Source organism: Octodon degus, unplaced genomic scaffold, assembly GCF_000260255.1.
Source record: "Octodon degus isolate 3935 unplaced genomic scaffold, OctDeg1.0 scaffold00139, whole genome shotgun sequence".
NCBI lineage: Eukaryota > Metazoa > Chordata > Mammalia > Rodentia > Octodontidae > Octodon > Octodon degus.
Genome location: NW_004524715.1, coordinates 7,235,666 through 7,250,646, shown reverse-complemented (window position 1 = coordinate 7,250,646; position 14,981 = coordinate 7,235,666). Strand labels below are relative to the sequence as shown.

Below are 14,981 nucleotides of genomic sequence, written 5' to 3'. Positions count from 1 at the left end.
GCTTGGTACACGCAGTGTGACGTACCGCTCGGCAGCGCACAGACACCTTCTTCCCCGGCCTGTCATTCATGCTACCTCATGCAGGGGCTCACTCTGGAGCTCTGGAACATGCCGCGAGGAAGAGGCTCCGCCCACGTGCGGCTCTGAGGCTCCCCGGCACACCATGACTTCACGCCAGATAGAAAGTCTTAGGGCCCTCTCAGGAAGGTACAGGTGTCAGGAAATCTGTTTCTAACCTCAAAATAAGCTCTTCATCTCCATCACCTTTGGGGTGAATGACTGGAGAGATTTGCTTCCCTCAAAAAGTTGAGTTTTCTAGGGAAACAGAACAAACTCACTTTCCTGCCTACAAATTTTAGGGGCAGGGCACTTGGGTTAGGATCTCAGTTAAAAGTGGCGATGGTGACTGTCCCAAGTTACTGTATCTCTGTGCTCATTGTGTAACTAAGCTATGTCAGTGTCGCTAGTTACCAGGTGTGTAACACAGCAAGAATCCCAGACCAGTGCAAAACCAATGCTTCACCCTCTTCTCTGCTATCATTTTCTACCTTCATAGTGCTGCCCTTGTGAGATAAGCTTGAGTCCTCCATGAGCAGTCCAGACCGCAGAGCTCCCCATTTGTAGGTAGCTAGCTGAGAAGGACACAGCAGTGCCCACAGAAGGATTTCACTCTGGTTCCAACTCTCTTGTTCCCTGGCTTGATAATTCTGGGCAGATTTTTTAATCTTTCTGGACCTTGTGAAATGGACAGCTAGAAAAGATCACAAAGACCATTGAGGTGCAGGGGTCTCTTCAGGTAGAGTTGGCAACCACTGGCTCGCTGCCACCTGTCTGGCTTCCTCCCATCTGTCATCTAGGTGATGTTATCACAGACCCTGGCACCCCTACCTACATCCTTTGGCTGCTGGCTATCTACAGGATGCAGGCCACACTAGGCAGCAGACTCACTGTCCTGACTGCATCAGCAGTGCCATCTCCCTGTTGCCACTGCCACCATCACCATGCACCCTGTACTTCACCCTGTAATTGTCTTTCACCTGCAGCACCTGTCCCCATCTCTCTGATTGCCAGGGCTTTGGACATATGCTCTGCCTGCATGGCCTTCCATTCTTCTGCCTGCGAGATCCCAGCACAAATGGTACTTCCTCTGAGAAGTCTCATGATCCTCCCATGGAGCTAGACTACAGTCGGGTCTAGAGGCCGAGTGTGCTCTCAGCGTGTGTTAGTGTGGTTTGTCTGTATCTCTGGGACCCACTGCAGAGTGAATTCGGATCACAGGCCGCTCACCACTTACCTTGAGTTACAGCGGACTAAACACTGGGTGGCTCAGAGAAGATTCAGAATCAGTATGTGTTGACCAAGTGAAGGGAGGGTGGATCACCAGCCAACCGTGCTTACCCTTTAACCTGTCAGAGCAGAGCCTGAGGCCTGGGCCTCTCTTGCCTGTGCTGTTTTCCACCTCTGTCCCTCTCTACCCAGCTGAAACCCATTGCTTTTCCCATTTTCCTATCAAAGTCAATGGTCAGGTCATCATTTTATGCTTTTTATGTTGAAATAATTTCCTATTTTCTAATGAACATGGGAGGCTTGCTTTTAGGGAGGAATGGAAATGATTCAGATCCCTGAACATAAGGGGTCTATTTGGGGATGGTAGAGGAAGATGTGTTTAGCTTGGGGGTCTCAGCTTGGGCTCAAAACTGTGTATGATTTCTATAAGCTGCTTTGCTGATCCTCGTCATCAGCTATGGGGTAGAACACTGCAGGAAGTGAGTCAGTGACAGTATGTGCAGAATTCTCTCATGGCACACAGCATTCATGCAGCTGTTCCTTGAAGAACCAAAGTCTTGTCATTTCACATTTCAGTCTCTTTGGGTCTTTTCAGTCTGAGACAGGGTCTTGCTATGCTGCTCAGGCTGGTCTTGTACTCACTGTGTAGCTCAAAACTCAGTAGCAGTCCTCCTGCCTCAGCCTTCAAGTGCTCACCGAGATTGCCAGCATGCGCCACCACCCCAGCTGCTGAGGTGTTATAGACGAGTTGGCTCACAAACAACAAAAAGTTATTTCTCACAGGTCTGAGAAGTTGTTATGGTTTGTGTGTAGTTGGCCTCCCAAAGTCCCGTGCAATCATGGGGCGGACTTCTAGAGTTTGTGATTAACTCGTGATCCACTGAGATTATGAGTGTGAGTGCTGCTGGGATAATGGGTGTGAGTACTATACCCAGCCTGGGGCAGGTAGCCTGAATGCAACGGAAGGGAGACAGACTGGCTCTCTGTTGCTATTGTTGCTGCTACTCCTCCTTTTGCTCTTGCTCTTTGCTGCCACCATGAACAGCTGTTCTGTGCCGCCATGTGCCACTCTGCCTTGGAGCTAGCTGAGTATGAACTAAAACCTTCACTAACTGTGAGCTAAATAAAGGTTTGCGGGCTGGGGAGATAGTTCAGTAGAATAAGTGCTTGCCTGGCAAATGCAAGGTCCTGAGTTCAATCCCCAGTACTGCAAAAAATAAAAATATAAACCTTTGCTTTCTTCATTTTGGGTGTCGGGTATTTGTCCCAGCAACAAAAGAAGAGTAACTGAGATAGAAGTCCATGATAAAGGCCAGGCAGGTGCCCGGCTAGCTCAGTCGGTGGAGCATGAGACTCTTAAAGGCAAGGCAGCCGCAGGGTCTAGTGAGTGTCTAGCTCACACCATCTGTCTTTTCTGTGCATCGTGTATGGTGGAAGAGGCAAGGACGCCCCCTGGAGTCTCTTTCCTAAGACCACCACATGCCATTTACTAGGGCTTTGCTGTGAGGACCTGATCTTCTCCCAAGGCTTTACTTCCTAGTGTAACCACCTCAGGCATTGGGCCTCAGCTCATGCATGTGGAGCCTGCCCGTTCAGTCTGTAGCAAAATCCTACTGACCTGTAAACCACAGTGGTATTGTTTCCTCTTTTGTATTACTTTAAGAACCAGTCTTTTTTTGGTGCCAGGAATTGAACTCAGGACCTCGCACTTGCTAGGCAGGCACTGTGCTACTGAGCTACATCCCCAGCCCAAGAACCATTTCTCCTATTGTTAGATTAATGTATCTTTTGATATCACTCTTAATCAGTTTGAATACTGTTAGCCACAGAACTGAGGATAATGTTTGAATTTCCAAAAGGTGAGAACAATGTCCATATTATTTTTAGTCCTTCTTACTAAATCAGTTAGATTTCTCAAGTTTGTGACTAAAACCTTTCTCCTGCAAACAGAAATGTGAATGATCAGAACATAAACTTCCCTAGTTAGCCAACTTACTATTCCCTCAGGGGTCTAGGAATGTGTGCTTCAAAGTTGACAAGTGAAATAATAATAACTACATGATATTACTGCTTATAACAATGTGTTTGAGAAAATTAGAATATTTATAGCATAAAATAACCATGGATTATAGTGTAACTCTAAAATGTGACCCAAAGGACCGGCCAGGTAGCTCAGCAGACTAAAGCTCCTGCTTAGGCAGAGTGCTGCAGCCAGGGTTTGGTCCCTGGTATGCCATGTTGGCCCTGCCCCTGGGGCGCGTTGAGACACTGATTAAGACTGGGCGTGGTGGCGCATGCCTATAATCCCAGCACTTGGGAGGCTGCAAACAGGAAAATCACTGAGTCTGATCTACATAGTGAGACCCTGTAGGCCCTATAGACCCCGTCCTAAATACATTATAAAACAAATAATAATAAGATAAAATGTGCTCCTAGTGTGTCCTGTTCAGAGCTGGAGTTTGGTTAAAAGCAATGGTATCTCAGTTGGTTTCTCACTCCTGGGATAGAGCTCTCAACACTCCCAAGCTAAGGGAGGAAAATTTGATTTAGCTCAGTTTGTAGACATTTCAGTCCATAGTCAGTTGGCTCCGAGACAGTACAACATGACAGGAGAAGCAGCCCGTGGTATGGTAGGCGGTAAGCAGTCAACCTCCCTTCTCTCCTTTTTTATTCCATTTGAGCTACAAGCCTATTGGTTGGTGTCACCCATACCAGGATGGGTCTTCCTTCTTCAGTAAATCCATCACCCAAAATTATGCAAACCAGTAAGTGAGCTAATCCAGTATCATCTGAGACACTTCGTAAAGGTCCCCACTGTGAGCACAGGAGCCTTGGGACCCACACAGACATAGGCCACAGCAGAGGCACTGGGGGCACGACTTGGGAGGCTGGCCTCCTTCCCTGGCTCCTCCCTCCCCTCTGATTCCTCGTGGCCACCACGAGTCACTTTTTCTCTACTGTGTCCTTGTTCCACCCTGTTTCTGCCTCAAAGCCAGCTGCCCATGGACTAGAACCATGAGCTAAGATAAACCTCTCGCTTTTAAACTCCAGATGTCAGGTATTTCATCCCAGTGGCAGGAAAGCTGACTTAATGTCGGGTGAAATCTCCACGGTAAATGCGTGTGAGAATTGGGAGGTTTACGACGTTAAATCTTGAAAATAGTTCCAAGTCTAAGAGGAAAACTAGAGTGCATTGTGACTTCTCCCAGACCAGTGTGGTGCTGAGCTGTTCTCACACAGTGGCTCTGAATCTCCTTTTCTCCTGAGTTAAATATGTAGTAGCACTTCCATTGAGATGCACGTACCGTATCCTGAAATGAATACGAAAAGGAATCACGTGGCAATACAAGATGCTCTTTGACTTATAATTTGGTTATGTCTCTCTAAACTCATCATAAATCAAGTCAAAAAACACATTTTATAAAAGCATCTGTTTGCCACCTATCATAACTTAGACTTACCTAACTTAACATGTTCATAACGAGCCATAGCTTGTGTCTTGCTGCCAGGCTACTCTGGTTGGAACGTACTAAGTTCCTCTGGCTTGAACCATTGGCGGTGTATGCCTGGCTCCCCCACCTGGCAGCTCGTACCAGCTAATGGGACTGTCCCATCCTGCCTTCTGAGATAGATGTGCACGTACTGCTGGCTGTTCAGACTGGTGGGAATGTGTCAAACATGCTCAGAACACTGACAGTAGCCTAAAATAGGGCAAAACCATCTTACACAAAAAAGCTATTTTATCACAAGGTTTTGAATATCTCGTATGATTTATCATATACTATACTGAAAGTAGAAACTAGAATGATTGGATAGATATGGTTTCACACTATTGTAAAGGCAAAAATTTTAGTCAAATCATCATACGTCAGGGACCATTAAATTATCTAACTCTACTAAGGTTTTTTGAACATCCATTCCCTTGAGCCGGTTATAAAACTGTTTAGTGCGATGACTCTTGTAATAGTACCCTTTTGGTTTATGCAGTCCTGTCTAGTTAGTACATTGCTGGAAAATAAGCGATGCATTCCTTATTCTTAGGTCAAGTCAAGCTTTGTTTATGATGTGTGAAGCAACATTTATGATAGGACCAATAAAATGTCTAGGTCCCTAGTCACTTTGAGCAGGTGTCTGCGGTCCCAAGGCTGCCTGACGTGTAGAGATGGTTGATGGTTTGGGGGCTGGAGGAAGCTTGAATCCTTTGTATGTGAACCATTTTTATCCGCATCAGAGAGGAATGTGCTTGCTCTGTGCAGTCTGGATGTTCAGGGATTAGAGAAGTGGAAGCAGAGTATAAGGTGATGGATGGGGCAGGCATACTGATTTTGTTTGGTCTTGCATCCTGACCTCTGAGGGCCCTTCATGCGGCTCTCTAAGTAATACGAACTTTGTTTCATAGATTCTCAGGCAGAGTGTGATTAATCAGGGTTTGACGGAACGTGGCAGGTGTGTGATGAACGGATCAGGGGCTCTGCACTCCCAGCTCTGAGGCCAGGGCGAGCTGACGATCCTACAAGCATGCAGAAGCCTTGCTCTTCTGTAGATAGGTGTTTCTGTTTTGTTTCAAGAGTGATTGAAATAAAATCTGTAAAAGTGTCCACCAAGATAGGCAGAATATTTTGATAGCGCCAGGCTCAGCTAGGAAGGAAGGGGTCTGTCTGGCTTGTGGGCATTTCTCGCAGAGCTGACGGCTCTGATGCTGCAGCCTCGCTGCACCTGCCCCACATTTGCTTCAAGTGAGAGCAGAAATGGACCTCCCCCGGAGAAGGAGGACCCATATATCCCTGAGATGGGAGAATGATTGCTTTCCCTCCATTCTCCTAAACATATTTATGTACTTTGATTTGATTGCCGTGGGTCGTGCGGGTGCCATCAGCCATTCAAATACTGCGCTTCTTTCTGTCCTTGCAGAGTAACCCGGGTCTGCGGCTGTTTTTCATCAAGAGCCATGTACAGAGAGATGGGAGACGATATTGAGTGCACACTGGACCATGCAAGTGCACCATTATCCGAGGTGATTTCTTGCAGTGTCCTTGAAGCTGCTCCCGGCTCTCTGTGCTGAGCCTACTTGTGTTTGTCTGTGTCTCCCAGGTGCTGGGCTTGCAAAGGCTTCAAATGAACAGCATTGTGTCTCTTGACTCACTGGGATTTTTAAGTTCAAGCTCAAGAGTTTTCCATACTAGAGTATTCTTTAAGCCTGGGCCTGCTTGTAAGACAGGAGACTGTAATGGGGAGGTTCAGGTATGCTGTGAGGAACAGTGGCAGGGTCCCCACCCCAACATTGGGCTGTACCTTGAGAACGGGGGTAAAACATGGCAGAGAGCCTGGCTTTAGTATCAAGAGGTAGCTCTCTACGTTGCTCCCTAAGAGAACATCGGAATCATGGAAAAGCCCATTCTGGTCTCGTTTCCTTCCCATTTTATCCCCTTTCATAACATTGTATGAGACCCTGATTTCCTAAACATCGCAGGCCAGAAGCTGTTGTAGCATTTTTCATATTTACTGTAGGTATCGGTGATCACCTAGAAATAGTCATGTGAACCTTCCATGGAATCCGCATACACCGGGCAAAAATTTATCGATATCCAATTCTGTAATAACTTAGATGTACCACCCTAGGTTCTTGTTACTTGGAAATTTTTAAGGACAAAGTTCGACTGGGAATTCTTCATGAAAGAATCCAACCCATATATGTATGAGGATCTTAGTCGTTTCACATTTTTTAAAAGCCAAACCAAAATATTCTGTCCTGCACTGTAAATCAGATAGCTAGTCTTGGCTCTGGAAGAGCCTTCTCTCTGACTGTTAGCATGACTATTACTATTCACCAGGGGCTTGGCTGACATCATTAATTTTATTTCATTCTTGACCTCAGACTTTTTATCATGAACAGTCATCTTGAATTGTATTACTTCCAATCCTCCTCTTGTAGGAGCTGAGGAAATTTTTCCCCCTAAGGGCAAGAAAAAGGAGAAGTGACTCCGTTTTTAAGAAAGTATTGTATGAGACACTGAAATGTTTCTTTTAGATAATTTCTTTTCAAAGGCAGAGTGGTCTGAACATTTTAAAATTTAATCTACATGTTTTGGTTAGAGTGCTTTACAAAATACTGCCTGTCACGGAATCTGCCATCTGGCTGATCTCCTAAGTATTGTCACTTTCTGTACTCTGCGGATAGGAATGGAAATGGGAAGGACTCCTTTGGCAAAGAGTTGTCACTCCCAAAGCCTAACGTGCTGTGACTTCGTGTTCAGCCTGTACCTGGGTACGTCCCTACCTGAACTGAGTGCAGGTGTTTATCAACAGACTGGAATGTGTTTACTGGCTGTGTTTGCGATCGCCCACACTGGTAACTGAGCAAGGGCCCCAGGATTGAGTAAGTCAGGTGTGGCACAATTACAGAATGGGATGCTATATAGCACCAGAGTGAGCAAATCCTGACTGTGCACCGGGCAAAGGAACATTCTATAGGATTCCAAATGGAGTAGACAAATAGGCAAACCAAATCTAAAAGTCAAAACGCTGCTTCCCATCAAGGGAGTAGCAGTGAGGGGTTCTGTCGGGGGTGAAGGCTTTCCAGGGTGTGGTAGTGTTGTGCTTCACCTTGCTAGCTCCACAGGTATTCAGTGTGCAGAAATTCATCAACTTGACCGGAAATGGTAGCACATTCCTGTGATCACAGCTGCCCAGGAGGATGAGACGAGATCACGGGAGGCCAGCTTATGCAACACAGTGAGATCCTGTCTAAAAAATAGAAAGGGCCGGGTTTTGTAGTTCAGTAGTATGACTGTCCTGATTTCAATCCCCAGTACCACCAAAAAGAAACAAATAAGCAACAACAACAACAACAACAAAATCAGCTTACATACATACAATATAAGCATTCTACCATATATATCATACTTCAGTACACTGTTTTTAAAAGGAATTTTTGGTTTACATAACTATCCATCCTTTATTTAACTGTGTATCGCCCTTTGCAAAAGGAGCTCTTCCTGGTGATGTGCAGAAAGCCATACCGCTGCCTCCTCTCTGGCCCACTCCATCGCGACGCTTTGGCACCTGCAGACCCTGAGCTGCTGCTCTGCTGGCCCATGCTCTGGCTGCACCGTCCCAGAGCCCTTGCTCACCATCGTCCTTTGCAGTTTGTCTGTCACTCACCTGAAGTGCTCCACACTGTCCCTTGTCCCAGGGTAGATCACCATTTGGTGTGTTTGCCTTCCTTCCCCTGCCCCCCCAGGACCTGAGCTCAGAGCAGGGGCCCTCTTTTCTTATTCTTTGACTCTGTGGGCCCGTGCTTAGCACATGCTGGAACTCACATATCTGCTGCATGAATCCTATTGTCTGGATCCCCTCAAGCCTAAGACATTTTGCTTATAGCAGACGCACTCACTGGCCAGCTGACCAAAGCAACAGGAGGAGATTTTATTAAAAGGAGGGAAAAATGGAGGAAGCTTTTTGTGTTCCCTAGCAAGCACTTCTGAGTAACCTCAAGACCCACTGTCTGTGTCCACTGGCGCCTGGTGCTCAGCCGTCAGCTGAAGCCCACTCTGGTTGGTCCAGACCAAGTCTGAGTCTTCCAGAGTCCGTATGTATCTTCATGAGCAGCTTTTAGTTCTGCCCCACTTCCTGTAACACTCATGAACTTGAGACACGCCCCCACCCTTCTCTCAGGAGTAGTTGTCTATGCTTCCTTTACTTCCTTGAAGGAAAGCTTCAAAATTTAGGATTAGAAGGGCACTCCCCCGAAAATCCTTCATTGTGCACGTCAGCATGCGTTAGATGTCCTGTGCTGTAAAATGCTAATTTCTAGATTCCTACTCCACATGCTCTTAGAGTTCAGGGGAGACACACTGTTATAGTTTATATATTCTTAGGATTATGAAACATGGGCAAATGGTCTACTTACCCTCACACACACATGGTTTTATGTGAAGGTTTCTGTCACATTACAACAGGTTGACTAAAGCCAGAGTATGTATAGCCGAGATTCTTTTCCTATGTCATGGCCCTTAGCTTTAACTCTTTTGAAAAATTGAAAGCTGTTTTATTTTTATGAGCTGAAGTAATCACTACTGTGTAACAATACGTAGCACTTTTGCTGTGTGGGGTACTACAGTAGACGCTAGAGTATAGCTAAGGTTTTAAAAATAATAAATGTATTAAGTGTGCCTGATATTCACATATATTTAAAAGCTTATTTTTACTAATTTATATTACTAGGAAGATGATTATAACATGCATAGATGCAAATAATTCATCGAAGAGGAAAACATACTGTTTCTGACCAGTGAGCCATGTTCATGAGAGTGTCCAGGATTTTTATACGGCAGGTGAACTTGGGTTCTTACTGTGTGCCTAATCCCACTGGATTTAGTGCTTGTTCTTAGAGGACCAGCATCCCTCAGGAAACATCGCTTGAGGCTGGGCAGTAATCACATGCACAGATTTTTATATCCAAGTACGGGCAGTGAAACAAAACCTTGTTCATGGAAAACCAGGAAATCACTAGGTTTTATTGCTTTAAGCAACCTAACAAATTCCCCCACATTTTACAGACCTTCAATGTGGAGTTTGTTGCTTATAGTGAATCGTGTTGGGAACGCAAGACTCTAGAACGTTCACTGAAGCAAGGACAAGCCGGTGCAAAGGAATTCTAAATGATCAGGCCTCTCGAAGGCTACTCTGCTTCTGCCAGCCAGGTGTCTCAGGCCTTCGTGGGGCTCCCCGTCTCCTGCATGGGGGTCAGGCCCCTGCCTGGTTGGCTGTCCCAGTGACTTGTGATCAGGAGCAGTGAAACTCATCTCAGACTTTTAGGACCTACTTTAACTACCAGGTTCTCAAAAAACTTAATTTTTTTTTTTTTAATTTTAATGAAAGCATTCTGGGCTAATAGCTCAGTGGTAGAACACTTGAGACACTGAACCACCTCCTCAAAAAACCCCTCTATGTTCAAAGGTAGAAATATTCATGAATATAGGTAAATTAAAAAGAGAATTATTTATTTATTTATTTATTTTTTAATTTTGGGGAAGGGTCTACAGGGTGTTCAGGTCTCACTACTAGATCAGACGCTGAGTGATCCACCTGTTTACAGTCTCCCAAGAGCTGGGATTACAGGCACGTGCCACCATGCCCAATCTCAATCGCCATCTCAGCCTGTCCAGGGGGTGGGGCCGGCATGGCAAGCCCAGAGATCAAACCCCTAACCCCTGTACCTGCTTGCAGGCACTTTAATCTGCTGAGCTATTTGGCCAGCCCTAAAAAGAGAATCTTCAGGTAACATTTTTATAATGTCCTACAGACTTTGAAATATGTGTGTATGGAACCCTGTACATACAAGATCTCGTATGCAGTCTTCCATGGCAATTGCACAAAAAGATTCACCAACACACAGAAGCCTTTTCCTCCAAAAGCCAGCAGGCGATGTTTGCACATCACACACCTCTAGGAATTTTAGCCTCTCGTTATTCACGCAGCAGCCCTATCTATGCTTGCCCTGCTTACCTTTGGTTCTCGGGATGCGTTACTTCAGTACCAGTCACTCCGGAGAGTTTGCCATGTAGCTGCACTGAGTGATCACAGTGCTGGGAAGGGGGCTGCCATCAGGAGGTGGATGGGGACTGGAGCGAGGGGTGTGGCAAAAGTCTGCCCTGGTGTGCACACAGTGTCACCGCAGCATGACTGTGACAGGAAAGGATCTGGCTACATGTACTGTGGCATTAGGAGGGAAGGGAAGGAACGGGAGGGGAGGGAAAGGGAAGGGAGAGGAAGGAAGGAAGGAAGGAAGGAAGGAAGGAAGGAAGGAAGGAAGGAAGGAAGGAGAGAGAGAAAGAATGGAAGGAAGGGGAAAAAAGAAAAGAAAGGAAAGAAAAGAAAGGAGGAGGAAGGAAGGAAGACAGGAAGATAGATCACCCTATAAAGACAGAAAACTTTCCAAGCATGGCATCAGTATCAGTTTTTCCTCAAAATTAAGACACGTTTTTCCTCCAAGTTGGACTATTTTATAATTAATTGTTGCCAGCCAGGTGCAGGCACAATGTGGGCGTGTAAAAGCTCCAGGTGACTTGGTCGCTGTAGGGCAGGACAGAGAGGATTTTTATTCCCTCACCCATTATAAGGTTCTTAGCAAGGTTCCTATGACAAAAAACAGATTAACAGAAGAAAAACACACAAATTTATGTAGTACAAAATGTGTGTGATACCTGAGACTTTATAAGAAAATGATGAGCTAGAGAAACATGTAAACTTGTGTACTTTTTGCCTAGAGTTGATTAAAAAAAAAAAAGACATTTGTGTAGAAATATGTTTGGACAATGGGGTTATGATCTGATTAATAGAAAGTGGGGGAGTTAACAAGGCACGTGTATGTATTTAGCTTCTCTCGTCTTGTGGAGTCTTCAGAACTTAGGATGTTCCTCCCCTCTGTATTTGGAGGGTGCCTCTAGAGTGAGGGTCTTAAGATCTGCTGAGAAGAGAAGGGTGAGGAGAAAGCAAGGGAGACTTTCTTTTTTCTGCTGTTTTCTCCAATGCTGACATGCCATATTTTAGGATTAAATGTCTGCACCCCATCATACCAACTTGCAGGATGCATGTCCAGCAGCTTGGAAAAAATCGGGGGATGCGACGAAAACATTTATTAAGCACATTTGAAGTCAAACTAGTGTGTGGAGAGAAACAGCAAGCTGCAAAGCAGACTTGTTTAACCACATTCCCACAGTGGGAATCAGAAGTGCGCTGGCTCTAGATCATTGCCGGCCTGGCTGAAGGACTTCCACACCCCTGGCTTTCAGGCACATAGTTGTCATGGATTATTCAAGAAATGCTGTATCATGAAAGCTCAATGAGACACGGCGCACTGGAGAATCAGGAACATCATGACTCCGAGCTGGAGAGGGATGAGCGTTGTTGGATTCTAAGTGTTTTGCAAAACCCCCATAGCCAACATGCAGACTACCCTGGACTCTTGGTGGTTCAACCTATAATTTTTTTACTTCGTGATAATGCAGAGGTAGTGTAAATTCAGTGAAAAGCAAACTTCACATTTGGAATTGCAGTCTTTTTCTGGGCTAGTGATATGCAACACGAAACTCTTACAATGCTAGGCAGCACCAGGAAGCCATAGCAGAGTCAGCCAGGAGATCTCCAGGGAAGGGAAGGACACTGCGCAGTACACTGTGCAGCTAAGCTTTAGCGCTCGTTAGGTTGCGAATATTAATTACACTTATGCCTTACGATGGAGTTTATCAGACACATAACCCTATCGTAAGTCATGGAGCATCCTTACTTACATATCATGTACTAAGAACATACAAAAGTGATAGTTAATTAAAATTTACCTTACTTGCAAAGGTACTCTTCCAAAATAGAATAAAATCAAATTTTTACAGTGGTTAAGAAAGTATTATTATGTACAATTTAATTGGCAGCTTTGCTTTTATTGTTTAAGCGTAATGAGATCATAGAGCATCCTATAAATGGCATCATAGATTTAATGAAATAAAGTACCTACTTGTTATGCGAGGAGAAAGCTAGCCGTGTCTTGAGATTGTGAAAGGCTTTGTATGTGAAAAAAACAAGTGACTCGAGGTGTAAGTCTTCTTTGGACCTGTACATTCTTAGAGGAAGAGATGAGCCAGCCCTGTAGGTATCAGAACAGGTATAGTATTTGCCTCAACACACCTTTTCTAAACAGATATTCTGTTTAGAATACAATAGCAACAAAAAAAGGGTAAAAGGGTACCTGGCTGAAGCAACACCCAGAGGCCTACGCGTTCTTCTTTTTGGATACAAAGTGCCTGAAACTCTGCACATTCACCCCTGTAGGAGAACTGGCCAGTAACCCTAGCTATCACTCAGCTATAAAAAAGATTGATTTGAGGCTTTTGTAGATAAATGGATGCATTAGAGACTGTATTGGTAAGTGAAATAAATCAGACCCACATGTGCAAACATTATATTGTCTTGGTAGTGTAAGAATCTGAAAGAGTAAATAAAATCTGAAAGGTACAATAGATACTGTGAAAGAGAAAGAATTTGTTGAAGGAGAAGGAAAAGCTGGGATGCCGAAAAGACAAAAGGAAGACAGGAAAAAGATACATTTATGTATGTATGCAGGATAATTTGGATAATTGTACCAATGATTTCTGCTGGTTTATTGAAAGGAGCAGTTAATGCTTTTATTTATTTATTTTTTAATTTTAGGGAAGGATCTATAGGGTGTTCAGGATCTCACAACTGGGTCGGACTCATAGTGATCCACCTGTTTACAGCCTCCCAAGAGCTTTGATTACAGACATGCACCACCACATCCAGTCTCAATTGCCAGTTCAGTGCGCCCTAGGGGTGAGGCCAGCACAGTGGGCCTGGGGATCAAACCCCCAGCCTGTGTGCCTGCTTGCAGGCGCTTTAATCCGCTGAGCTATTTGGCCAGCCCTTAAATTTAAAAATAAAAATAAAAGACATTACTCCCCAAAAAAAGCAGAAGAGAAAAACATGAAATTTATTTAATGTAAGTTGTACGTGACATGGGATTCTTCACAAATGAAGAGCCATACCAACAAGAAAGACTATTTTGTGGAGGATGCTAGATAGGTATAGGCTGGACGTGTTTAGGTATGATCTATGGCAGTAAACTTGAACAGGTGGGTAGCACAGATCTGTTTGTTCTAAATCTTCTTTATATCCCCATATGCCATCCCTTTCTCCTGGGTATAGAGTAGAACCTCTTTGGAATTAGGATTTTCTGATCTGTTTTCACAAGGTCAGCCTAGTTTTATGGCCTACTTCTGGGGAAAGGGGTGAGAAGATTTTTTATGGTTGCCTTGGTCTAGGTGTTAGCTTCTCAGTTCCAGTTAAATGCCAGAGATCAGTCCAGTTAAAAGCAGAGAAGATTATTGTGGTGTGTGGTTTCAGAGCTTCCCATTCGTGGTACTTGGCCCATTGCTTTGGGGCCACCAGTAAGGCCACAAGTGGCCAAAGTACATGGCATGCTTTACCAACCAGGAAGCAAAGAAAGTCAGGAAAGGGGCAGAGTCCCCATGTCCCCTTCATGGTGTGCACCAACCCCAGTGACCTCACTGCTTCCCCAGCCCCCACTTCCCAAGGGCCCACCCCCTCCCAGTAGTTCCCTGGGCTGATGAGCAAACCTTTAACACATGGGCTCTGGGGCACCGCCAAACTGTGGCAGCCTGTGTCTGCTGCTTCCTCAAATGTCCAAGTGTCAGTTGGGTTTAACATGACCTAACACCTAGCCCAGCACCCAGGTGGCTCTTACTGTTTTTGTAAATATGTATGTGGGGGTAGAAAGGCTAACATAGTATAGGTGGGGTTTTTGAGTGAAATGCTAAGCTCAGGGTTTTACACCTACCGAGTCCTGGGTGCTGGGCTAGGTGCTTTAACCTTTCTGGGATTTACCTTCCTTGTTTATAAGTTGAGTCTAAGACATGGGCTTTGTAGCACTGTTGTGTGAGGAAGGTAAGGGACATATACAGGACCTCATATGAGGAACCTGCATAAATTATCTGTATAAAGCATCCTAAGTCAGCAGTACCTCGGTTGCCAGGTGGAAACCAAGACACCATGCTGACAGTCTCGGTGTTATAATAAATGAAAAAGAATACATGACAGGTTGTGCTATGTGTTGCCTATAGTACTTAGACTTCTGTTCCTTAGTTCTTCTTCTTCTTTTTTTT

At 44.9% G+C, this 14,981-nt stretch overlaps 1 protein-coding gene across 1 annotated transcript in view; it reads left to right on the top strand.

Annotated features, from left to right (window-relative positions):
* Nucleotides 1–14,981, top strand: part of Ppm1h (protein phosphatase, Mg2+/Mn2+ dependent 1H) — a 289,195-nt gene that overhangs the window by 206,869 nt on the left and 67,345 nt on the right. The gene's annotated exons all lie outside the window — the stretch shown is intronic.